At 41.6% G+C, this 25,333-nt stretch overlaps 1 protein-coding gene across 7 annotated transcripts in view; it reads right to left on the reverse strand.

Moving 5' to 3' along the window:
* SEMA5B (semaphorin 5B) overlaps positions 1-25,333 on the reverse strand; it is a 295,424-nt gene that overhangs the window by 216,168 nt on the left and 53,923 nt on the right. The window contains exon 2 of one of the 7 annotated variants that reach the window (XM_080399744.1): positions 1-25,333. This exon is cut by the window's left edge and continues 13,279 nt beyond it; it is cut by the window's right edge and continues 12,635 nt beyond it. The exons of the other annotated variants lie outside the window; for them this stretch is intronic. The gene's annotated coding sequence lies outside the window, so the exon portion shown is untranslated. 7 annotated transcript variants of the gene reach the window in all.

A 25,333-nucleotide genomic window follows, 5' to 3' on the forward strand; every position in this document is an offset into this window, starting at 1 on the left:
TCAGAACACCTTGTGTACCAGTTCAACTGTGGCCTCGCTAGAACAAAAAGGTGGCTTCATGTTTAGTTAAATTCCTTTAGATGACCAGGAAAAAGTTTCTAAAATTCTTAGATCAAAATTTTGTAATGCATGCATTACAAGTCTGATGGTTACTTTACAAAGCTATTAGTAGCAAGAATAATTTCACTCACCATAGAAATACCTCCGCTTCTGTGCTGGAGTAAGAGATAACTTTTGAGGAAAGTAGTTGACAAATTACTTGACAAACTTGTCAACTACTTTGGAGCCATCAAGATAAAAGGCTTTATATAAATGTTGTATGATATTTTTTTTTTATGTGTATATATATATAAAACACTTTTACGGGACTGTTGATAAAAGCCTGAGCTGCAAAGGGACTCTTTCCCCCAGTTGAGAAAAGGCCAGCTGCTAGAGAAATCGGTTCAATCTTTGCCTTTCAAACAATATAAAGCAGTATAACTTTCAGGAGTAACACCTCATCTGTTTTTTTTTTCCAGACTGCCTATCAGGAATCAAGCAGTAAGTAAACATTTGAAAAGTGTTCCTCTGAGAGCAAAGGTTTAGATTTGAGTCACCGGATCCATTGAAAAGAAAAATTGCTTCTGTGCATTGGGACAGTGCCTTCCCTTCTGAAAACTTTATAAAAGAATAAATGGAGATAATCTTTTTACAAGGTATAGCCCATATGGAAATTCATTATTGCTTCCCTTTCAAAAAAAGTCAGGATAGTTCAGAAAGTGAGAATGGGGTCACTATTAAAAAAAAAAAATAGTATGCAGAACATTTTATAACAACTATAGCCAGTAAAAGCATGGTTAAAAAGCTTTATCATGGTCTAAAGTGAAGCTCATGTTGATGAGAAGGAGATAAACAAAAGCGGGAAAGATATTACAAAGCCCTAAATGACTAAGAGTATTTAATGCAGAAGTGGGGGTATATATACGCAGAGATTGTTGATTAAATATTTTAGGGATCCATTCTTCTCCTAGTACAAAACACTTGCTAGAGTAGCTTCAGCACTGCCGTTCCCTGAAGACTATTACTTACTGCTTGTTAGCCCCGCTCAATCACTGCTGTGGAGGCACAGCTGAAAGGAATCATTGTTCCTGCTTTACAAAAGCAAAACTGAACCTCCAGAGAAGGTGAGTGATTTGCAAAGGATTTTACAGCAAGCCAGTGGCACAGCTGGGGGAAGGGAGGAACCTCAGCTTATGGGCCAGTGCCTGCCAAATACCAGTCCCCATTGCTTGTGAAGTTCCTACTGAGAACACCATGGAGTTAGGCACAATTTTCATTCCTACCTATTCCACATACAGTCATGACTATTAATTTAAGGCTGTCACCAAAAGCATGTCTATACACATGGAAGGTCACAGAGGCAGGGCCCGGGATAATGGTTGAAGACAACATTGAGGTCTAGATTCTACATTGGAACAGGTGTGTATCTAAATAAACTCTTTCCTGCAGTGGATTTATACTGGAGATGAAAAATTGATCCTAAAAGACGTAAATTAAACCTACAGCTGCCTGGAAATACTTTTCTGTTGTAGTTGACATTCACCCTGAATTCAGACTGATTACATAGTGTAAGTGTGGCAGGCACCTGAGGACAGAGCATAATCCCGCACCATATGCACGCTGTGATACCCAGACAAAGTAACGTTAAATCATAGAGTCAGACAGAGCGCCTTGGGTGGTCGCACCAAGCTGCACACTTTTCTTTAACGCTGATTAATTTAGGTGATTGGATGAGTCAAAGACTCAGAGGGAGCTTTAGTTCATTACTTTTTTTTTGTCTTTGACTATTCCAAGAGAAGTTTTAAGGAACAGAGGATCTTCTTAGCATATAGTCATGGTTCTCATTAGCATTGAAAATATGAATATGAAAAAGAGTTCAAGAGGAGATGGGAAATAACTGCAAACATCTGTAATCAAAGAAAATGCCTATTTCTTCTCCAAAGAGTACAGCTGCTACACACCATTCTGGGCAATGAAGATCAGGGAAGTAAAACCCATTGAGCAAAGTTCACTCTTTGCATTGTTTCTAAACGTGAAGCAGACTCAGGATGCAGCAGGTAGATCTGCCCAGGAAATTTCCAACATGACTCTCTTCTGATAGTAAAGCTTGACTTGTCAACACTGACACATCCAGTCTTTTGGTCTTGCCAGATCTGTCGAAAAAGAGGTATGAGGGAACCAAGTTTGTCTTGCTGGTCTTTATTGACACCCTGTGCAGCTCCCTGCTGGCTCACACTGCAGGATGCAAAAGAAACAACTAACAGTGTCTGTGCTTTTACAGCACTGACAGCTCCAGGCTTGCATCAGCCATGCCACAAACCAAAGTACTGGAAGTCCAAGCAGATTTTAAGATCAAACTTTCATGGCTTCTAGGATCTCAAATAATCAGTCAGCTTTCAGCAGACATAGCACTCCTCTGCCCCTAGGCTGCCCATGGCACAGGAGGGACTTAAGGAGCACACAACTGTTCCCTTTTTTCTAGAGACAGTGGCACTCTGTCCCTCTGGCTGTGTATTTTTTTTTCCAACAGCAGGATTAGGCTGTATGGTCCTGTCCTCCCTTGTTAGATGACCAAGTCTACACTCAGTATACCAACCTGCAAATGTTGCTGGCATTTCTGGGACTTACTGAACACCTTTCTGCAGACTGTTATCTGCAAATGGCACCACCTGATCAGTTCCTGCAGCCTCCTTCACACCTCCTCTTTTTCAGAGGACTCCCAGGCTGGGAGCTGCCTGCAGGACCAATACTGCCACTTCCCCTGGAACAGCTTTGTTTGGCCCCATATCTCTTTGTCAGACAGTCCAAAGAGAAATTAATCAACAGGATGGGACCAGATTGGTTATTCCGGAAAACTCTGTGTTGGGTCCATCATTCTACAAAATCTGAAACATTTTATATTTCTGTCAAAATAAAATATTAATTTTCTATAAGAAACTTTAAAATGCCTTTCTATTTTCCAAACAGAAGGTCCAACCTTTCCAAAGTGGAAACTTTTCCTAGTTTCAGACAGCACAAACTGGACACAAATTGTAAATAGTATCTTCTTGTAATGCTACAGTGGAAAAGCAGTATTACAAAGCTAATCCCTTGCAATGCTGTTTACTTAGTCTGGGATATATTCTAGAACCAAACTAATCAACTTTCATTCACCTTTCTCCTGCCCATCCTGCATCACATCTACCTATACTGACTGATTATGAAGTAGTAGGTATTTCTGTAACGAACTCTGGCTAAACACACAACCAACAACAATATTTTGGATTTGAACTGGTGTAACTGGGGCCTAAATGTGACCTACCTTTTCAGTTAAACTGTGCTTCCCCTGCCCATTAACCAGCATCTACAAAAGTTGCATCAGTTCCCTGTACTGCAGCAGGTACACATTTTTCATATCCAAATGATTACAGAAACCTACCTACTTCACACACAGTCTGAAACGTCCTTGTTCCCAGCAAAGTGAAGGGAGATAGTCCCGCTCAGTCCAATGATATCAGAGTTAAAAGACCATTTGGAAGAGTTAAAAGGCATTTGGAAAACCCTATATCTAATGTCTGTCATCCTTTGCCTTGTCCAAAACCACAAATAGTCTGTGGCAGCCTCAGAAACAGAGACCAAGTCTTCCAGCTCCTAGGTTTGTGCTCTAAGTACTTGACACATCCTCTCATCACTGGAGCAGGAGAAACAGAATGATTAGAGACCAAAACCCCTCACACTGAGCAATCTGAAAACATCATGTTTCAGCACAACAGAAATGTGTATCACTAACTCACCAGCCCAGAGGCCAAATGCAAAACAAGTGTCCCAGCAGCAGTCCAAGGTCAAAGTGCCAGATGGTAAACCCGTCAAGAATTAGTGATGCAAACACCCCTTCTCAGAGGCAGTCCCACTGCAGTCTTCTCCGAACCCCTTGGACTCTGCAAACTTCCTTCTCTGGCATGCCTCTTTGGCCCTCTCCCTTCTATTTTTCTCATAAGCTCGTTTGTGGATGTTTTATATTAAAAAAAAAAAAAAAAAAAAAAAAAGGTTCCCGTGTGTCCCATCCGTCCGTTGTGTCCCCCCCCCCCCCCTTCATTACAAAGGAAGCGTGCCAGCATTTGGCTGATACAATAATGATGTTATAAAGTCCTCTTTGAGGAAAGTGCTCAGTGCTCTCTGCTTCTGTCAGGTCTTTCCTCTTTCCTGAGTTATGTGACTAAGATCTCAGGAAAATAGCTCATAGCCTTCATGGTAAGCATTGTCTCTCCTTCTCAATTCTCCTTCCTTACATTTTTTGAAACTTAAACAATCCCATGCCTAGTCTGATCATCAAGTCTGATATAGTCATCATCTCCAAAGACCCTACTTTTCATCCATCACTGACCAGGACACAGAATCCCCATTCAGTGTAAACGTGACTCACTTTAATTTTTCCAAAGCCCATTTATTTACTTTCTGGTAAAGAATAATGAGTAAATATTACTTAGTAGGCTAGAAATTCATGAAGCCCAGCTAAAATGAGGGCTCCAGATCATTAGATGCAGCATAAACATATGGTAAAAAGTTTGTAATTGTCCCCAGGACTACAGAGGCATCCTGTGAGACAGCCAGGAAAGGAACTGAAGTCAATTTTCTGAATCCCAGTGTAGAGTCTTAAACATAAGCCATCTTTCCTCTATATTTCTGCTCTCAGAAAATACTTATTTTCCGAGTTTCTGCTTAGCTAGCAAATATCTAAAGCTAGTAGTTATTCATTTCCAGTATCAACTCAGTTACAATTTTAATTGCAACTGGTTTCTTAGGTCATCATCTCTTCTCATAGTAACTTTTGCTGAAAATATACCTCCCATCATTGCATGGGCTTCATTCTAATCAAGCTGTGCTGCTCTCTCATGTTTCGCACTGCATTTAAAAATCAAAGTGCCAAATTCCTCTGTGAACTACTCAGATGCACCACTTTTATATGCCTATCAAATGAAGAAAGAAGTCAAACTTTGACCATAAATAAGTTGATATATGGAAACATGACTGTTTCTTTGGCTAGGGGAAAAGAGAGATTATTTATAAAGCCTTTACTTAATTCTTTGTGGCTGTATTAAAAAACAAGCAATTATAAACCGCCTCAGATTGTTCTAAAACAGTACAAGTAAACTTAATTAAATGAGATACACATGCCAACATCATAAATGCTTTTCCAAACAGAAATGTTAGGCACAGTTACAGCACCGCTTCAGGTCAGTTGAGTCCAGTAGTAATTGCAAGCATTAGGAACATACAAAGTAGAGACCAGTTTCAGAGAAGAACCCAGTCTTTTTCTCCAATAAAGAAAATAAAGTTCAAAGAAAACCCAAGAAAGAGTGAACAAAACTTCAAAGTAGTGATGAAATCCCCGAGTCTGCCCTATATGCAGAGCTAATGACGGCTCTGTTAGTGAGCTGAAGAGGAATGACATAAAGGATGGAGAATCTGCCAGACACTGACAAGCTGAGATAAAATGAAGAGAAACAGTTATAAAGGAGGGCTTGTTCTCCTTTGTGATGAACTACTCTAACTATAGACCCAAAGCAGAGGCAGGAATTAGTCTATGGTATCTAACAAAAAAAAAAAAGGTGAGTGACACCTACTTACACGAAAGAAGATACTGGAAATAAGTCCTTAATTTAACCACACAGGGAGGAGTTTTCTCATCTCCCAAAGCTTCTCCCATTTTACATGGTGACAAAAGTGATACCTTCTAGGGAAAGACCACCTGGCATCTGCACCCTAAGGAACAATCCAATGCCCTGGCATAAAAGACTGAAGTTTAAATCTCCACACTGCCTAATTTCCTCAGACCTTCTAACATTTGTCTTTCACTTCTCAGCCACAAAGTTACTGGCTATTCAGAGAGATGTATGTATCTGTATCTTATATAGTGACCTGCAGCTACTAGCACATTTCCAATCAACTCTGCTTTCTAAGAACATATGACATCAGCCTGCCTAAGCTATATAAAATATCCCAGCAAATTCTGAAACATCTGTGCTTTCACCTTTTACCAACACAGAGGACTGTCTGCACGAAGGCATGCTTTAATGCTGATCACACAGTTTTCTGCAGCTCCATACTTCCTTGTTCCTTTGCTCAGTGCAAACACATACATGCTTGTGGGCATCAACAGGGACATCTAGGACCTTTATTCAGAGAAGTGAAGGCAAGAAGGAACCAACAGATCATTTTCTCTGACCTTTTGCTGACAACTCAACCAGTTACATAGCCGAGTCCTGTAAGTGCTACATATTAGTTGATGAACACTGGTCGTGTGCTGTATAGGTCCAAAAAATATTCCCGTGAAACACCCAGGGAGCACTACCTTTCCTAGTGTCCTGGAATAACTACTATTATTAATGTTACGGGTTATTATTCAACAGCTTCAATCACTCATATGAGGGGTGGATTAAATCTGTGATTGTCATTCTCTGACCCCAACCAAAAAGACTGGATTACTTCAGAAAAATGCCTTGCACTTACGCTTGATAATTTGCATCTACTTTTCTCAGCCTTTACAGCTTCTTGCTTTGACATTCACCAGTGCAACTGCTGCTACTACTTTCACTGAACATCACAAACACTTCATTACTAATTTTCAGCTCATCTGCAAAGAGAAGATCTGAGAGCAACTGGGATGACAAGCCCCCAAGCACCTTACAAACTGGAACAGAAACTTAGAAGTGAAAACTTAGAAACCAACAACTGGAATAAGGAGCTAGCAGCTAAGGCAGCCTGTACATCCAATAAGGGATGTTGCAGAACCAAGGGATAAAACAGAGATAAAAGGGATAAATCCATTGCAAAAATGGATTAATTTCTACTGTAGAAGAAACAACGTCTACACCAGTAAAGATGGCTATTTTTGCAAGCATTTATCTGTTTGCACTGGGAAAAGAACTTGACCAGAAACTAGGTTTCCAGCTGAAACCTTCTGGTAGCTGGAAACTGATAATTTTCCATTTTTCCAATGAAAATCTCAAAGCTTAAAGAAAGATTTCTATAAAAGCAATGTTTTTTACAGAAATAAATTAATTTTCCAACCAGCTTTCCAACATATACATCCATACCAATGTTAGTATTTAGGCTGACCTATTTTCCTCATACAAAGCAACACTGCTTTATTTCTCTTTGGGACACCACCCATTTTCATCTCAGATAATTACGAAATAAAATCTACTGTCTTCTCCACTTCCATTGCTGCTGGCAAAGACCAATGTCTTAGGATTTTTTTTCTTTTTCAGTATACAGTTAGATCCCCAGCAAGCTCTGTCCATCAGATTACTCCATTAACTTTCCAAATGACATGAGATCACAGCCTTACATTCAATTCCTGATCATTATCAAGGTCCTGGAAAAATTGCATTAATTTTTGAGCAGCTTAAATCCTTATGAGGATTCTGTTGTTTAAACACAGTAATCATCAGCTGTGTTGGACAATATGAGCCATTTCCACGTACCAAATGCTTTCATTTAATTTCATTTTCAGACATTGCAAAGCTCACCAGTTGGTGATCATTAGCTGTTAACTGGGATCCCTATGAAACCTCATTAATTAGGTACTTTGTGCCTGTCAATACATTTTAAATAAGCAAGAAATACCAACTGTATATCTGTGCCACAAGGAGATAAATATTTTTGTTGATCACTTGTCTTCATCGTATTAGAATCACAGACTTAAACATCAGTATCAGTCCCTGCATTGTTCACTAATTGCAGTTAAGTTTACACTGGAAATAATACATTTGGTCCATTTTTACTCAGATGTGAGGTTCTGGCAGTATGTATGCGTAGTCTTTTTTTTTTTTCTTTTTTTCTTTTTTTTTTTTTTTTCATAAAGCCTTCTTGGCAACACAGATACGAGGCTGTTTTCAGACATGCTCCTAAAAAGTGCCGTAGCAGGCAGGAAACTAAGTGCCCACTTGGAGCAGCAAGACTGTAGGTGGTTAATTAAGATCAACTGTTGCATCAGGTCAGCTCTGCTTCAATGAAACAGTGGAAATGGAATACAAGGGTAGGAATTTGAACAGGTACCTCTGGGGTGTCCAATTGTCTCCACAACACAGCAAAGAGTGGAGCACCCAAGTCCCATGCAAACTAGGAAAAATCCCCACCAGCCTTTCTATAACTGCTCTGACCAGCCATGCTGCGAGGCTGTAAGTGTCCATGTGGTCTATATATCTCAGCTCATACAACCACAGCACACTGAACCTTTTGTTTCATATTGTGAAGCCACAGAAAATCTATTTCTTCACTGTTAGAGGTGAAAGGATTCTCAACATATACTGATGCTACTGTACATTCAAATACGGATTACTAATGCAACTAATGGCCATGATAGACAAGACTGACAAAACGCTGCAAGGCTCCCTGGACAAACCCACTGTATCAGGTAGGAAAGATTCAACTCTACACTTGCTGAATTTGTAAACCAGAATATTTCTACCTAGTTTGTCATAACTACCTCATTAAGCAAACAATTTCCCCTTCTGCCTGCTGCCTTTAACCATCTAAAAGTTTAGCCTCATTTCCAATTTGAATTTGCCCTTTATTAAATTGAATTCATTGTTCTTTGTGTTACTACTTGTGTTATGTGTCATTTCCTTTTCCTGGTATTAAATGACCCTTAAGATGATCACCCTGCCATTAAACATTTCTTTAGATTAAATTGGCTAAATTCATTCCCACTCACATATCTCCTTTAAAGTTGTGGTCTTCCTTCAAAGACTGGTTTCTGAAGTTAAGAGCATGATCTTGGTGCAAGACACTACAGGTGTGATCTTAGCAACAGCATAACAATGCATTTGTAAATTCTCTTATCCTGACAAAGCTGTTTTTCAACCTTCAGGCCTTATGAGTGATTTTGTTCTTCTCAAACACATCACACTAAAATGAGAGGTGTTTTATTAATTTCCATCAACAAATCTTCCTTTCCGTGACTGCTTTCATTTTGCATCACTCATAACAAGGATACACTTGCTGAAGGCTCTGGCTCAGACCAAACTCTCTCCTTGTGGCACCACAAACATCTATACATGGAATTAAAAAATCTACAGAGTCTCAGTGCTGCCCCAAGCCTCGTGAGAGCTAGCAGCCACATTCACAGTGATGCGAGAGGCACTGGATCATGCTGCCAAACAGGGGTGAAGTTAAGAACTCGTATGTTTTCCCGATCCTGAATCTTGAACTTTGGTGTACAGGATTTACTGTGGCGTCATGCACTGTCCAGTACCAGTAAAGTTAATGCAGTTCTGAGTTTCAATTGAATCGCCTCTCCCTTCATTTGTACCCTTTTTTAACTCAGCTGTATTCTTTCACATGCATACTACCTTCTCACTATTCACATGCAATTTGACACAGTCATTTCCTCGGGCTGTGAGCTTTTCCTGTATGTCTTTCTCTGGATCTGGACCAAAACCCACCTTTTGTTACAGAAAACCGCTGGGTAACGATCCATCTTTCAATGCATCTGTGAATAAATGCAGCAAACGCTGAGGGGAGCAGATTTTGAAGTGAATCAAGGAAGTGAATGTCTGTAGGAACCGGGTCCCAAAAGCCATTTTGGACAGACATTTCTGAGATACCTTAATAGCATCAGTCTGCCATTTTTCAAAACAGCATCGATGGATAGAATTAATAAAACTTGTCTGATCAGTTTAAGCACAGGCATCCCTCACAGTCACTTTCTGCATGTTTGCACATGCACTAACTTCTTCACCCGTAGGATCAAACCCCTTAAATTTCTTCCATGATTAATTTGCAAATAGCTTATAATACAACCAGAGACCCGCCCAGAAGACTGCATTACAGTACACACATTCTGCCCTCTGAAGGTGCTTGTTTCTAAGGTTTTTTTAAAACACATATGTATATGGATATAAATATAATCTGAACATCTAAATATTTATATGTATATGTACACAGAAACTTATTTATTTATACTTTTGGCCTCATATGCCCCCAGAGAGCAAAACACTTGGAAATTATTCTTTCAGTGGGGCTGTGACAGCATGGTGAAAATCTTTCTGCTCTTAATTAGTCAAAGGCTCTTAAACTCATGGAGATACAAACTGCCAGAAGTGGAAATCTATTGAATGTAAGAAATGTGCTTTAGATCAACAGCAAGGAATAAAGTACAAGATGGCCTAGTGTTACTTGGCTTGACAAAGTTTTACTTTCCCTGGATCAGCAGCACAGCTTTTAGTGTTCCTCCTTTACTATTAATGAAACTTTACCATGGAATCTTTCCTGTATCATGACCTGGGATTCATAAAAACAATGCAACAGCCTATATATTTTTCTGATTATATTTTCTAGAGCCAGTTTCACACAGGCTGTTTATAAGATGCTCACCAGAAAGCAAAAGAGAAGAACTATTTCCATCTCTTTTCTAAAAAGCAAAAAACCTCAAACCAAACAAAAAAGCAAAAGGCAGCAACTCCATTTCCTGCACTGTACACAGCTGTGTGACACCAGCAGTGACTTCTATGATACCATACGCCCTGCTGAACGGTGTTTCACTCAGCTGATGTAGCTTTATTGGAAGGTTAATAAAGAGACGTGATCTTTGGCTAAAAAAGGCCGAGTCCATTATAAATGAGATATGCATTTCAACTTGCAGAGAGAAAGGGGGGGGGGGGGGGGGGGCAGGGGGAAGACGGGCAGGAGAAATCTCTGCTGAGGGCACCATTGGCATGCCATAATTTGCAAAGCAGGGATGAGGGGCCTTTTATGGGATTTCACTACAATAGCACGTGGGGCCAGGACTTGCTCCAAGGCCCCCTGCAAGGCTCCTTCCCCAGAGCCACACAGCAAACCCAGAGCTTGTTTCTCAGCTTGAGGATAACAGAAACCAATGTCCCGGCTCTCATCAGCTTCTATATTTGACACTACTTAAGCAGTTTGATGGATTGTGTTGCAATTAAAAGGACAAGAGGGTGGCTGCCAGCCTGGGAGGCTTCTTTCCTCCAGGATATGAAAGAAGGACGGTCTCAGATGCAAACCACCTCTGAAACATGTATGTGGAAGTGTAAGCTGTACTGTCCCCGAGAGATGGGGTTTGGCCACCCCCAGGTACCAAAGGGCCTCCATAGAAAAGAGGAATTCTCACCTGCTCTTTCTACCACTGCTGAGAAAGCAGGACACAAAGTTTGTTGTTATTGAAGCAAGCCTTCCTTTCACATATGCATCCATTTCTGCAGACCCTAAGCCTGGCAGGCTTCTTCCAGCTTTCCAGGAAAGCATTTGCAGCACACCCTGTTCTGAGACCCTTCTTCCCTCTGTTCCACACACACACATTCAAATCCCATTGCGGTAAACAAGTGATAAGATTTCAGGATTAGGTCTACTGACCTCAGATGGAATTTTGCTCAAACAAGAATTAAGCCTGGAAGGATTTTGTCCTTACTGAGAGGCTTCTAAAGGTTTCCACATAAGAGCTTCAGGAAAATGACTTGTGGAATTTACATCCCGCTTTGCTCCCTCAGTCACTTTGGCAGCTTATCCTGGAGGGCACCAGAGCTGGCACTCAGACAAGCCGTCAGATCCCAGCCTAACCAATTATTGATTCTCTCCTTACTGTGAAGCAGACAACAAATTCCTAAATGCACTGCATCCTTCAATATCTCCCTCTGGAGAAACACCTGTTCGTAACATTGGCAGTAAAGGGGCATTTCCATCTCTCAAGCCATCTCAGGTGGATGGAGCACTGCGCTTTATGTATTTTGTTCTTTGCCTTCAGCAAAGGATTGGTGACTAGGGAAGATTTTTGCACAGAGCGTGACTTCCAAATCCACACTCAGACACAGTGAGACATAGGTACAAACATTCAAGTGCACATACATAAAACTGATTGAATTTGGAATGCAGGTGTCCAACAGAAAATGAAGTTAAGATCTCGTTCTCCCCAGTAAAGAGGTAAACACAGTTTTCCATGTGTCATGCACTTAATGAGTTCCAGACTGCAGCATACAAAAAGATCTTGACATTGACTTGAAGAAAGAAAATGTTCAAAATTATCTGGATACATTGAGGCACTTCATCATAAATGGCACATCACCACATTGAGTACATTGCAAAATTCCTGTTACTTTTCTGCAACTCAAAGCAATGTGTCCCAAGCTTTCTAGTTTTCCTCCTGCCTTCTCCACTGCTCACTCACTGCTCTGGAGGGGCTGAGCCTTCTGCTGCTGATGGTACCCCAACTCTTCAGCCCCCAAATGCTGAAATCAGCATGCAGCAGCCAAAAAATGCTGGAGACTCATCACTAGAATCATGTTAAGAGCAGCATTAAGAGTAGCATCTATTTCCACCTCTTTGCTTGTAGTCATGGGACAGGTCTCCCTCATGTCAAGGGCTAGAAATGAGGGCATTCCACAGAGTCCATCGCAGACTGCCCTGTTGGATTATACGGGACAGACCTAGGAGCTGAAACCAGGAGCTGCCGCTTGCAGTCTTTTGTTGCATCTCCTATGCAGTGCCTCCCACTGCCTTGTGCTGTCTCACATTAGAACTAGAAGGGGTCCCTTGGGCAAACTCTGTCTGCTTCCAGCTTAGAATACAAATAAATCCAGCAGCCCATCTATTCTGCATTGAAATGCTTCCTCTGCACCTGAAATCAATAGCGTTTTCATGCAAATTTTTACTACATGTGCTGCACTGATTCTGAACATTCATTCAGTCAACACACCTAAATAGCTCTGAAAATGATACTGTAGCTTATCAGGTCAACGATCTACAATTTTATACTTCCCCAAACACATATTAATCAACAGCACTATAAACATTGTTAAGGTTATTTTGTGAAACTCTTACAGCATTTCAAGTGTATTTTTTGCAAATGCTAATTTTATCAGAAACATTAAACCATTAAACAGAAAAAAAAATACTTTTCAGTCAGCCATTCCTTTTCTGATTAAGATTGATATAACAGAGATTTCAAATGTGCAAGAAATACTCTGTACCACAAATAGTTTTCATTGTCCCTGTGTATTGCAGTATGTCCCAATTTCAAGAGTCTGCTTTGCTTTAGATAACGTTACTAAGTTACTAAAAAAAAACCCTCAGCGATGGGCTGTTTGCATCCCAGGGTCATAATAAGGTATCCCGGTGACACTGAAACATCAAGATGTAAACAATAAAGAGACAGAAGGACGTTGACTCAAGTGGCTAAGTCTAAAAAAACCCAATTCCAAAGCAATGTGGAATTTAGACTATTGGATACATTATCAGTATAGGTACTTGCAGAACTAGGTGCCAATTTTAGCATTTCTTAGCTGAATTTGCAAACTGAGTTCATATATTGGGCTCACTGCAGAACAGAGACCTCTAACAAATGCAGATTCATATACACTGAAGAAGCTGAAATAATCACTCCTAGCCCCAAGGCAGAGAAATATAAGAACATTTGTTTTCAATATTTAAATTGACTAACTCTACAAAATAGTTTGTCATTAATACAAGTATATATAATAACAGGCAGAGGACAGCACTGAGACAGACATCTATCCTGGCCGGATGGTTTTGCAGCCTTAAAATACACTGAATACAAATCAAATATGAGCCACCATTAGCTGCAGCAACATTTTAGGTGATGGACTGACAGTGAGACAAGGTAGCTCATGTGTATCTTTTATTGGACTAATATATAAGCTGATAACACATGAGCCTTCAGGCCAAAAAAGTCTTCTGGGGGCTGGTAGCAGAAAGAACATTTCTGGTCCAAAAGCATCTCACTGTTACGAGCCAACACAAAGCCTCCACCTCCGTCCATTTTATCTCAAGCAACTGAATATTTTTTTTTTTGCAGCCTTTGTGACAAACAGTCATAAAAACAACTTGCACAGCAGGCCCAACAGAAAAGTCCATACTGCTTAAGCACTGTTTGCTTTTTTCACTGTCTCTATCCACCCAGCATATTTATAAAGCAATCACTGGGACCTTCACAGCCCAATCATGGTGACTTGGCAAGTTTTGCAAGAAGCACAGTCATGAAAGGAGCAATTCTCTGTGAAAACACACAATTTCACTTGTCAGTAGTGCTTGGGTGTCCCTGGAACTGACCATTGCAAATCTCTTGGGATTACAGTGCAATTTAGGGAGGAAAAATATGCTGTTGAGGTGTTTCTGAGACACAGCCAAATGGGGATTAGGCCAAGAGTAACTTCCATGTCTCTTTTGATACTGTTTCCATACAAACATAAGGGCCACTTCACCCTGACTTGAACAAGGTGTTTCCGAACTAAAAGCCTGAAGTTGGCTGCACTAAAGAGCCGGACTCTGAAATGAGGGACTGCAATAACTCCGTCCCTGCCTAGACAATCACAGAATGCAAAAAGGAAAACAATGTTATTGTTGTTCATACAGTATCAAGAAACATGCGAAGGGCAGAGAGCTTAAGTGAGCTGGCCACCAGGATCAGAAACTATGATCTCTTGCATCTGCAAAACACCTTCTGCACCAGACCATGAGCGGGATTTTTCACAACTCTAGGAAGCACATGAATACCAAAATAGAGTTTTCAGCAGCACCAAGACCGAAGCAGTCAGAAAACCTTTGGAAGCTTTTTTCCTTGAGCCAAAAGAATTTGGGAAATCATATCAATTCTGCTGAAATTGTGCCTTAAAGGTAAAAAAAAAAAAAAAAAAAAAAAAAAGAAGAAGAAAACTGGAAATGTTCTGCAAATGTGAAAATCAGACATGGAAATCTTTGAGAAGGATAAAATATTCTGAAATAAGGTTTTGCTTCAGCTTGTTCTGTATTATGCACCTGAAGATAAATATTTCTTACAACAAAGCTTTTTGGTGAACCCCAAAGAAAGCTTTTTCTCCCTCAGAATATCCTTTACAGTTTTGAAGTTTTCTAGTTTTGTTCCTACTCCGAATAAGTGCAAACACTAATATCCTCTAATATCCTACATAAAATATATATTTTGTGCATTCTACAACTTACACCTGAAACTCTATTCTTCTCTATAGGGACAATATACCCAAGTACTTCACAAAAAAACCTCTGTTCTGTGCCTCTTGGTATTGTTAGGCATCTAAATATTTTTTAAAATGTAAACTCAGCTGATGAGCAAGACATGAAGCTAGGTAGGCCTAAAGCACACACCAAACTGCATTTCCAGACAAGTCAGTCAGAAGCATAAGGCTATGAATAATCTGAGCACAACTCTCTCAAACAAAGGAAAAATAGGCAAAGGGGAGAGGGGAGGAATTCAAACAAACAGTATCCCTATGATAACGGCAGTGCCGGAGCATTGCTGTAGTGTAGCTGGGCTGTGGCAAGCGATAACATTCTTTCTCCAGAGGAACCTTTACGTTTATGACAAATCAGGGATGATGCTCAACAGCTATTTGATGAGCTCCACAACAGCTGCTGAGGTCTGCGTGCCACTGGAACACAGTGCAACACAGCTGGAAATGCACAGTGCTGCAGCATTAACTGGATAATTACTCAGGGCTTGCCAAGCACTGAGTATCACTAACTTTTTCTGATGAGTTATTTGTGTCCATAATCAGCTGTGAAACTCTTCAGGAAAGAAGTTCTCTGAAAAGGAGGATTTATCTAAAAAGGAACCCACTGTCACTAATAAAGTTGTCTGAACTCTAAGTCTCAACAAATCACACTCAAACCCATGGTGCAGTCTTAAGGCAGTTAAATATTTTCCCAGTGATGGAAATTTAAGGAGTTTTAAAAGAGATAAAAAACAGCAAATAAATGAATCAGCAAACCTTTGTCTATCAGAAAGCATGATTTCCTGAGGTAGCAGAACTACGACGTGCCCATCACAGTATAATCAGGGATGAAAAATTTCACATTAGAAAGCCTTTTTTTACTTGGAAAAAAATCCTAATAGTGCAATCACATCTTAACTGTAAGATATCATCTGCTCTGAGTAAAAGCTGGCACCAGCTCTCCCAGTGAGCAGGACCCAGGGAACAAACTGTGGCACAGGCAGTTCCAGTTCCTTCAGTCCTGCTACAGAAAAGCTGTATACTTCACTACATGAAACATTAAACGTCAGGCTGTGTGCAGCCACCCTACAGGGAAAACAAGGGGCAGAACCAAGCTTGTTGCTTCCCCTTGCTCTGTCATAGTGAAATGAGTCAGAGAAGGAGGAAATAATTGCATAGGGGCACAGTGGGGGACTAGACTCTGCTCCCCCTTGCACAGGGACAGGTCAAGTCAACCTAGCTCTTCTAGTTTGGCTTTTTTGTGTATAGTACAAGAAAGTCCCCGGCACTGCTCTCAGCCAAAAGATCTCTCCTTTCATTAATAGATTGCTCTGGCCAGTTATGGGAGTGTCTCTCAGCTGGTGGTGGAGCAGGATTACAGTTGTCATCACCACTTCTGGAACTGGGATGCTCTGCAGCTGCTATGTTCTTGGTGAGCCTGTGAATCACGGCTCACAAAGAGATGGCAAGGTATGGAATGGCAGGTGAGGCCGATCTGCAGAAGGCAGGCAAGGGACACATTCCTATCTTTGCCTAAATAAATGAACATCAGTTCTCAGTCCAGTCATAGTATTTCACATGTTGCCATGCTGACCAATCTTTTCCCATCCCACACATACCAAAGGCATCTGCTTTAAAGAATGTAAATTAAATAAGAATCATTGCCTTCTCCTTCATTATACTAATGCCTAGAGCATGAAAGGCGGGGGGGAAACCCCAGCAGAATCTTATTCTGATTTACATCAAATGCCATTTGTATTTTTCACTGGCAGCCTGAGAAGGAAGGAATCCACAGAACGAATATGGGGGGTCGTTATCACCACCAAAGGAACAGAAACACAAAAAAAGAGCAGATGGGAGAGGAGGAAAAGAGGGAAAGAAAGTATTTCAGGGAACTGAGCTTATAGCTGCTGTTTCTTAGGGATTCTACATGTTCACACTAAGCGCATATGTTGAGGAAGGAGAGGAGCTTTCTACAGCCAACAGCAAAGCCTGTGATTTCCTTCCAGAGGTTTCTACTGCTCCATAGCCGAGTCCCATGCACTGTTTCATAACAGCCTTTCAGACAGAATGACAACAAGACTCTCCTTTTAAGCAGCATTGATTTTGCCAGCATTACCCTCATTTTAATGATCTCAGCATGTTTGACATGGACAGTTTTTTACTGAGGGTAGGGACAGAGCCCGTACAGGCCACAAAGACAAAAGCAGGGCATCTGCTATAGACTCCTGCTAATGTAGCTGTATCAGTGAGCAACTGTAAAGAGCCTGTTGGTGCCCAAAACACCCCAGCAGGAGCTACAATGCTGAGAAGAGCTGTATTAGCAATATTGTCCATGGACAACCTGACAATGACTGCACAGAGCACAAACTCCTCTTACTCTCTTCATGTGACACCCAGGATGTGCCACGCTGAGCTCACATGGAGAAGGCAGCAATCAAGCAGAACAAAACAACATCCAGCCTGGCTGTATTGTCTCCCCAAGCAGTCTCAGTGGTAATCAGGCCTTTTATTCCCTTGTGCATGATAACTGATCAGGAGAAACCATCATTTTCAACTCTGAATTTTATCCCAAGTCTTGCACTGGCTGGTCATTTCTTTAAAGTGCTAGTTCTTACAGTTGCACAAAAATCAGTGCTGTTCCTGATTCCTAGGGAAATGAGGCCCAATGTGCAGCCTGTTTCTTCTTCCTAATAACTTGGGACCTCATGGACTAGTTTTAATCCAGACCAGGGAAAATTGGAGGTTCCCAGGATAAGCAAGTACTGGAGAGGACATAGAGCTAGCAGCTTCAAGAAAGGCTGAAATGTGAACTTCTGCCTTATTAAATGAAACCACATAGGAAATAGCCTTATATATGAGACCTAACTACATTCATCAGGGTTCACAACCAACCGCAAGATGCAAATCTGCAGGAAACCAGGCTTAACTTCTTCTAGTATTGATTTAGAACTAAAGATGAAAAGAGAAGACCAAAAATCTGAACAATAAAAGATTAGCCTCCTTCCCCATAAAATAAAGAAGTCAAAACAAAAAGAACCGCTAATCACCTTTTCAGTTTTCAGGCTCTATAATATAAATCAAACCTCTCCAGGTCTGATCACACAAGGTTTGAAAACCAGTCTAGCAATATGGCACTTGTTCAATATCTGCAGCCAAATTGTAATTAAAACATGAGACATAAGACTCCAAACCAGGGTTGACACAGCTCTGCCCAGGCTACAGAAAGCAAAGCCAAAAAAACCAAATTAGCCAATTGAATTGCATAGTAACTCCTCTTCCCTAACAGAAGTTTTTAAAAGCATTCGTTTCTAAGAGTCATTAAATTAATAATAATGAAAAACAATTATTTTTCCAAAAGTTATTTTACTTGCCATCATTAATTCAGCTTCTTTGAACTGCTAAAGAGATGTGGATAGGAATTTCAGCCTTCATGTGTCCTACAGTGCCACATCAAGATGGTGCTATTGTAGAGCACTACAGCAGCCTCCATCCCCCCTCTAAATCTGCCTGAGGAACAAATCCATCCCACACTGTTGGGATTCAGCCAGAATCACCACTACAGACCCAACAGTGATAACATTGGCATTTCTGGTACTGCATTGACTAACATGGTTTAAGATGCTGGTACTTCAGTCTTCTTGAGCAGATCTATCACTCAGCTCCCTTTACGCTGTCAATGACAGAGGGAGCAACCGCAGGGAATTGGAGCTCTGAAAATATCTCCATGCAGACAGGGCCAGCGAGGCCTCCTCCTCATGGTGATTTACTTCACTGCAGCAATGAAAATTCCTGTCTGGAACCAAGTGCCTGACTGCAAACTTACCACAGCTCCAGGGCTAGCAGAGTCAAAAGGTCACGGTATTTATTTGTTGCTCTTCCAAGATCACTTTCCCATGAACTTGATGGATTCTCAAATGCCTTCTATTGCCCAGAAGACTGTGATTAATCTAAGACTTGGTTCAGTTTGGGACCAGCAGGGTTTTCTTCAAAAAACTCGTTCTTAAATTCACTCCTCAGATTCTTAGCAGTTTTAAAAGTGAAAAATTAGTTTTAAACTAAAATATATAAATGTCTTCTTTTTCTAAACAAGTATAACAACTGCAGAAAATAAATTACTCTAATTCGTAACGTAAAACTTTGCCCAGCAGAGTAAGAATTCCATGCTCAGGATCTTCAGCAGCCCTCTTTTTCCCTTCTCTGTGTTAAGACATGGAAGAAGACAGTTCCTCTCCCAGCCCGGCTACCCACCTTTTGTGCTATTGCCTGTAAAACTTGAATTTCATGTGTGTTTTCTCAGCTAATAAAAGTGCTTCTCTCTGTCTCTGAAGTATGGTATTATTTAATTTTTATGTAATATAATAGAACATGGTGATTTTACACAGTCTCTCATAACTTTCTCTTCTTAATAAAGCTTCAGTTCCTGGAGACATTGTTACATGAAATTCTCATTACATGAAAAAAAAATAATGTTTTTAGTACTGAGGGTAAGAAAGAGGAGATTGCAAAGGTGAATACTAAGGATTCAAAAACCAGATGAGCCCTAGCTAATCATGTTACAGCAGTGTAAGGCATCACCATCCCCAGATGTCTGCCTCAACCATTTGCCAGAGTATACCACTACTTGAAGCCATGGGCAGAGTAGAACATGTGTCTGCACTTAAACACAACAGCTTATAGCCAAAGAGCTCAGTTCATGCCCATCATCCTCACTGGTTTGAGCTAAAAGATGGGTTTTGCACAGGAGCTAGAGGCAGTACAGGCTTATTTGTCCCTCTGCCTATTCTGCTGTGAAAGAGGGGCCCCAACAGACAGGGCAGGACAGACAGCTGGGGCCACATCTTCAGCCTCAGGTTCATCAGCCCTCATTTTGGACCTCAGCATTTCAAGCAAGCTGTTTCAGAAGCAGTAATGCTAATGCTGCCATGGGATCCAAGTCAGATGTCCCTCCCTGTCCAGCGTCCCCTGTAACCCCAGTTCTCTTATGTCCCCTGTTACCCCACCCTGGCCTTCAGCATCCTTCTTCCAAATCTCCTGACATCCCTACCTCACAAACTCTCTCCCACACCCCAGCCAGGACCCTCATTTTCTCCCCATATGCCCTCACTAATGACCAGATGTTTGCTGAGCTGAGTGCTGCCCATTCGCTGTGCTAACAGTCCAGCCAGCAGTCAGCCACTGTGGGACTAAGGTGACGGCTTCTCCATGGAGGCACTGATTTGGCTCTCTGTCCTCTACCGATCCCTAGTATCTTCATTTGCCAGTGTCAGTAATGCTTTTTGTCCCTTTTCATGGGAAAATCTGTGCATCAGGAACCCTTTACAGCAGCAATGCAGCATGTCTCCAATTGCTCTGCAAAAGGAGCAAGGGGATGCAGATGTTTGCTACACGTATGCTAGCCACAGTTTAAACTCATGACCCTTGAGGTTTATCCCCGCCAAATACAACACTTAACATCTATTTCTGAGATTGCCTTTCCACCCTGAATGTTCATCAAAATTAATAAGGCATGAGGTCTTATATGTTAAAATGGGCACATTCCCGGTGGGAAAACAGCTGTCCCAGAAGTCAAAAGCCTGGCAGGAAACTGGCCTTCCAAAAGCCCAGAGTTATGTGGGACAAGCTAAATGATGCTACTCAGCAACTGTTTCCCAGAGAAATGCAGTGAGGGCCATGACAAGGCCAACAAAGACTAAAAATATTCCCAAATTTAGCCCACTACAAACTGTTTCATTTAATGCACCATGATTAAGGCTTTTTGTACACACAGAGCGATGCATGAAGTGCAACACCATCACACAACTGGGAATAGTGATGCCTAAGAGACACAAAGACAACGGGATAGCGATGCTGTTCAGTGTGGAAGACACAGTCTCAGGGATAGGAGCAAATCAAGAGGAATACCGCAGAAGTTAAAGGTCTGCTCAAGGGATGATGGGAAACTGAAGTCAATATTCATCTGTTTAGCTGGATCCTAGTAATTTGTTGAACGTAGCTGCCTTCAACATTTAAATTTCTCTCTGAGTTTTTTCTACATGTTGTACTTATTTGAGACTGTAAAGCATCTGTTTAAAGCAAGCTCTAATTTGAGACATTTTTCCCTTTGATAAGACAATGGAATCAAATTCCAAAGTGCTAAAAAACCAGAAAAAAATCAAGAGCTGAGATGCTCCAAGATTTGACATTTTTCATGTAGTAGCAAGCCAGTCCGACACTTCCTCACGGATCCCCGACGCTGTTACTATGTGAAGCTCTAAAGCCATTGACAATAGTTAAAGGATGGCAATTATGTTTCAGGAGCCAATAATAATAATATTTTTTTAAAAAACAAAACACCAAACAAACAAAAAAACCCACCTTGAAGTGCCTTGAAACAAACGTTCTTGAAACCTCTCCTTTTGGTCCTTGAACTCCCATCGGGTAGACACCATACCCTTTATGTAACCCCCTGGCTGCTGATTAACAAACCTCGGAAAGGGTAGAAAAGCCATGCCAAAGGCAGCACAAAATCCCATGTTTCTACCAATCCCAGAGGTGAAAATGCACAGACAACAACAGCCCCCCCCCCACCAGTTTCTGCACTTCACTTAGCCACAAGTTGGAGATAAGAGTGCTCAAATAGGCTATGCTTTTCCCTCTGTGTTCCTGACAATGGCTCCACATTCAAAGCAATCACAGCCATCTCCTGTGTACAATTACTGGCCTTTTACAGTCTCACCTTGTCTAACTTCCCACTACGGACCACAGCTCTAGTCAGACACTACGTGCATTTGCAGTAAGTTTTCATATAGTTGCCTGGATCTCTGGCTCCTGTAGGAAACCTGCTGTCTGCAAAGTTAACAGGCATGAAAACATTGGATACAATTCTCACGTAAGCTAAAACTGAGCTTTTTGGATCATTAGTGTTCATAGCACCTAATCACGCTACTGCTAGAATAACTAACCCTTTATGTTCTGCAGATACTGGCTTGAGCTGCAGAAGCCAAACATCCAGACTTGCTGGATGTTCACGTTCTACATTACATCTCAGTTTTTTGGTTTGTTTCATTTATGATTAAAAAGCAATAATCCACATGCCATGTGATCAGAGTATCTGTGTTCTGGATGGCTCTCAAAACAAAACAGTGTCCCTCCCAGGGTCCAGGCACCCCTCTGCAAAAAGATTCAAAAGTCAATATGCAGCAAGCTGCAGCATCCCGACTTCTTGCCTACAAACCAGCAGCTTGGGACCACTGGCACACAGATAGGTCAGAGCAACATACTGCAGCAACGATCACAAATATCCAAGGTGACATTAAACAGGCTACCTCAAGTCCCAGGTCTTTCCCAGAACAAGGAGGAATGTTTGAATGCTTGTTCAGCCATGGCACTGCAGTGTTCAAGATACCCCCAAACACACCCTACACAGCAGAGAAGAAAGGCAAGGCAGTGTCAGGGAGAGAGTGTAGCATGCTGCTGCAGCCAAGAGCAGAGCTAGCCCTGGTTTGCTGCTGCACTGTGGCAATGTTTCCAGAGAGACAAAGCCCGGGAAAAGCCATCAAGATAGGTTTGCACACACCCAAACAAATGAGCCCTAAAAATGACCCATACAGATTTCCCACCCTGTGCAAAGTCATTATGCTTCATATCAACACTGGGGTGCGAGGACAAATGGCTTGCTGACTACATCGCAGCAACTAACTTTTATGGTTGTTTGTAAACAGAAAGCCTTTCAAGCAGGAATCTTGAATGCAAGTAATAGATCTTTTTAGTCTACTAAAAGGGATGTTTCACAAGATGTATCCTATGTGTCATGTATCATAATATGTACTATGTATCATAATAAATCCATGCTTCTCCCAAAGCTATGCCTCAGTCTTACTGCTTGAAGTTTGTTAGCTGTCCATGCCTAGTGTCAATTTCCTTTTCATGTGGTAGAGGGTAGGTGGTGTGCGTGCACCAGGGCAGCAGAAGACATTCCAAAAACATGCCTGGAGGCACCAGTACAAACATCCCAATCCCAGTTCTGCTTTTGATTTCCTCCTGTGACCCTGGTTAAGTGTCTTATGTGCCAGCTTTCTTATCTGTGCAGGACCCCAGTCCCTGGGGCTCTTGTGAAGATTAGTTTCTGTAAGGCTCTTTGGAGAAGAAAAAAGTTTCCCTTGTGGTTGCACAGCTGTCTGTGTGGAGGAGTCCTGGGCTTCTCAACAGAAATGCAACCAACAGCTTCTGCAGCACTGCAACCATGTTCTACAGAAGGGACCCAAAAATGTATTTGAAAAGAAAAAGAAGAATAAAAGGCTTCTGGGAATATTTTTTTGGCCAGCACCTAGAATGTTGCTGTTGGGAGCTTGTGCTCTGTGTTGCTTTACAGGATGATTTAGAAAGACTCCAAATTCCATTTTCCTGCACAAAAAAACAGACTGGGAAAGCAAAAAACCAAGACTGAGACAACAAAATGCAAAGAGAAAATAATCAGACAGGGATTATAAATGAAATGTAAAGTGTTAAGTGTCTAGGGAGGGCAGGGCAAGAGGCGAAATAATATTCCAGGTATGAAAACCTAAGAAAGCCAGGTTATAAGAAATCCCCATAGATCAGTGAGCGAGCAGTAGCTCCTCTGGGATGAAGACTGAAAGAATTAATTCGACCGTGAAGTAGGGAAAAGGTAATGAAGAAAGGGCTGGTGGGGCATTTACAGACTGCTTAGAAAAGTCATGGGAGAAGTACTAATGAAGTGTATGTTGTTAATTACTGCTGAGCTAGCCCCCCATCAGGTTCGCAGAGCCTGAGCAGATGGCTTTGTTGACCACCCCGTCACAAGCCATAGGTGGAAAGCAGAAAATTAAGGGGGCTCATAGTGCAGGTGGTGACAAAGGCTGCTGGGCTCTGTGATAGGAGAGAGAGAGGGATGTGTAAGCTGCCCAAAGGAGGCAATGAGACACCAAGCCTCTTCTCCCTGTGGAGCTATGCACTGTCGTTGCCATGACGGCTCCATGTGCTACCAATGCACCAGACTAAAAAGTAATGGTGCAGATCCAGATATCACGTCTAGCACCAGTGAGACAGACCCACGGTTTCTTGGTTGTCTCATGCTCAGCACATAGGCATAGCAGGAAGCTGGCCACGCAGTACCCCACAGATGGAGCTTCAAGCAGCCAGATGTTGGGAAACACTGATCATTCAGAGTGTGGGACAATAATATATGGCACTAACAGAATACCTGTGATTACCAAAGTACTTTGTAAGTATGATCACAACCTCTCTGTCACTCTAGGAGACAAATTAATATTTTTCCTCATTATACAGGAAGGAACTGAGACACAGAAAGGTTATGTGATTTGTTCTACACAGCAAAAGTGAACAGCGGAGCAAGGAAGATGATGACTGACAGATGCTGATTTTCCTCCACACTCCCTGTTTTTCCTCTGCTATTGGTTTTGCCAGACTGTGATACACTAGTACTGGCAGCTATGAGGAGAAAGTACAACACACAAAGCTGGGACTGGGCATTTATATTGGTAACAGCACTGTGATAGCAAACCGTAGCTGCTGAGAGGCAAAAGTGTTTGACAAAATATTGCACATTTCAGAGCCAGTCTCTGGATATTAGGAGTTAGAACAAGGCATTCACGAAGGACAGCTTATTCACACGCACAACCCACATAGCAGCAGATTTCGGCCAGTGTCAGACCCAGCAGATACATGGCCTGGGTAGGAATGCCAGCCCAAGCTAATTTTCCCAAAATTCCACCAAAATCAGAGAAGAGGCCAAAAGTACAGAGTGGACTTGTTACTAGCTGATACATATGAACAGGCAACTTGATACAATTCAGTTCCTGGCTGACATACCCTGCTTAGGGGCTATTTTCAAACCAGCAACAAAAAGAGAATAAAAATATTTCCTCCACGGATCTCGACTTCTCTCTCTTCCTGTAATACTTTCGTTGTGCTTGCCAGATTGGAAACTGCTTCTGGCCAGTATGTCCCCGCCAGGAACAGAACAGAAAATGAGCTGTCTGTTAATAGATATCACCTAATAACAGGGAAAGCAGTTATTTCACTTGCAGTCCATGCTGGTATCTCTGAAGGACCTGGAGAGCAATGCATTCAGAAGGTGAATTCACAAACCCTAGGTACTGGTTTGAACTTCTGACATCTCCTTCACTGATGAGCCTTTGCCTCGCTGCAGGCTAACACTGGGTGCCCCATTCATCTTGGGCTTGCACCCTATTAATTCAAAAAGTTTGTGGTGCCCACCAGCAGCTTTTTAGCTGCACACTCATAACTAGTTCAAATGCAGCCCCCATGCTGAGCTGGTCACATTACCAGCAGCACAGCAGGTATAAGCA

The sequence above is a fragment of the Falco punctatus genome (genome assembly GCF_963210335.1).
Source record: "Falco punctatus genome assembly, chromosome: 8".
NCBI classification, from domain to species: Eukaryota; Metazoa; Chordata; class Aves; order Falconiformes; family Falconidae; genus Falco; species Falco punctatus.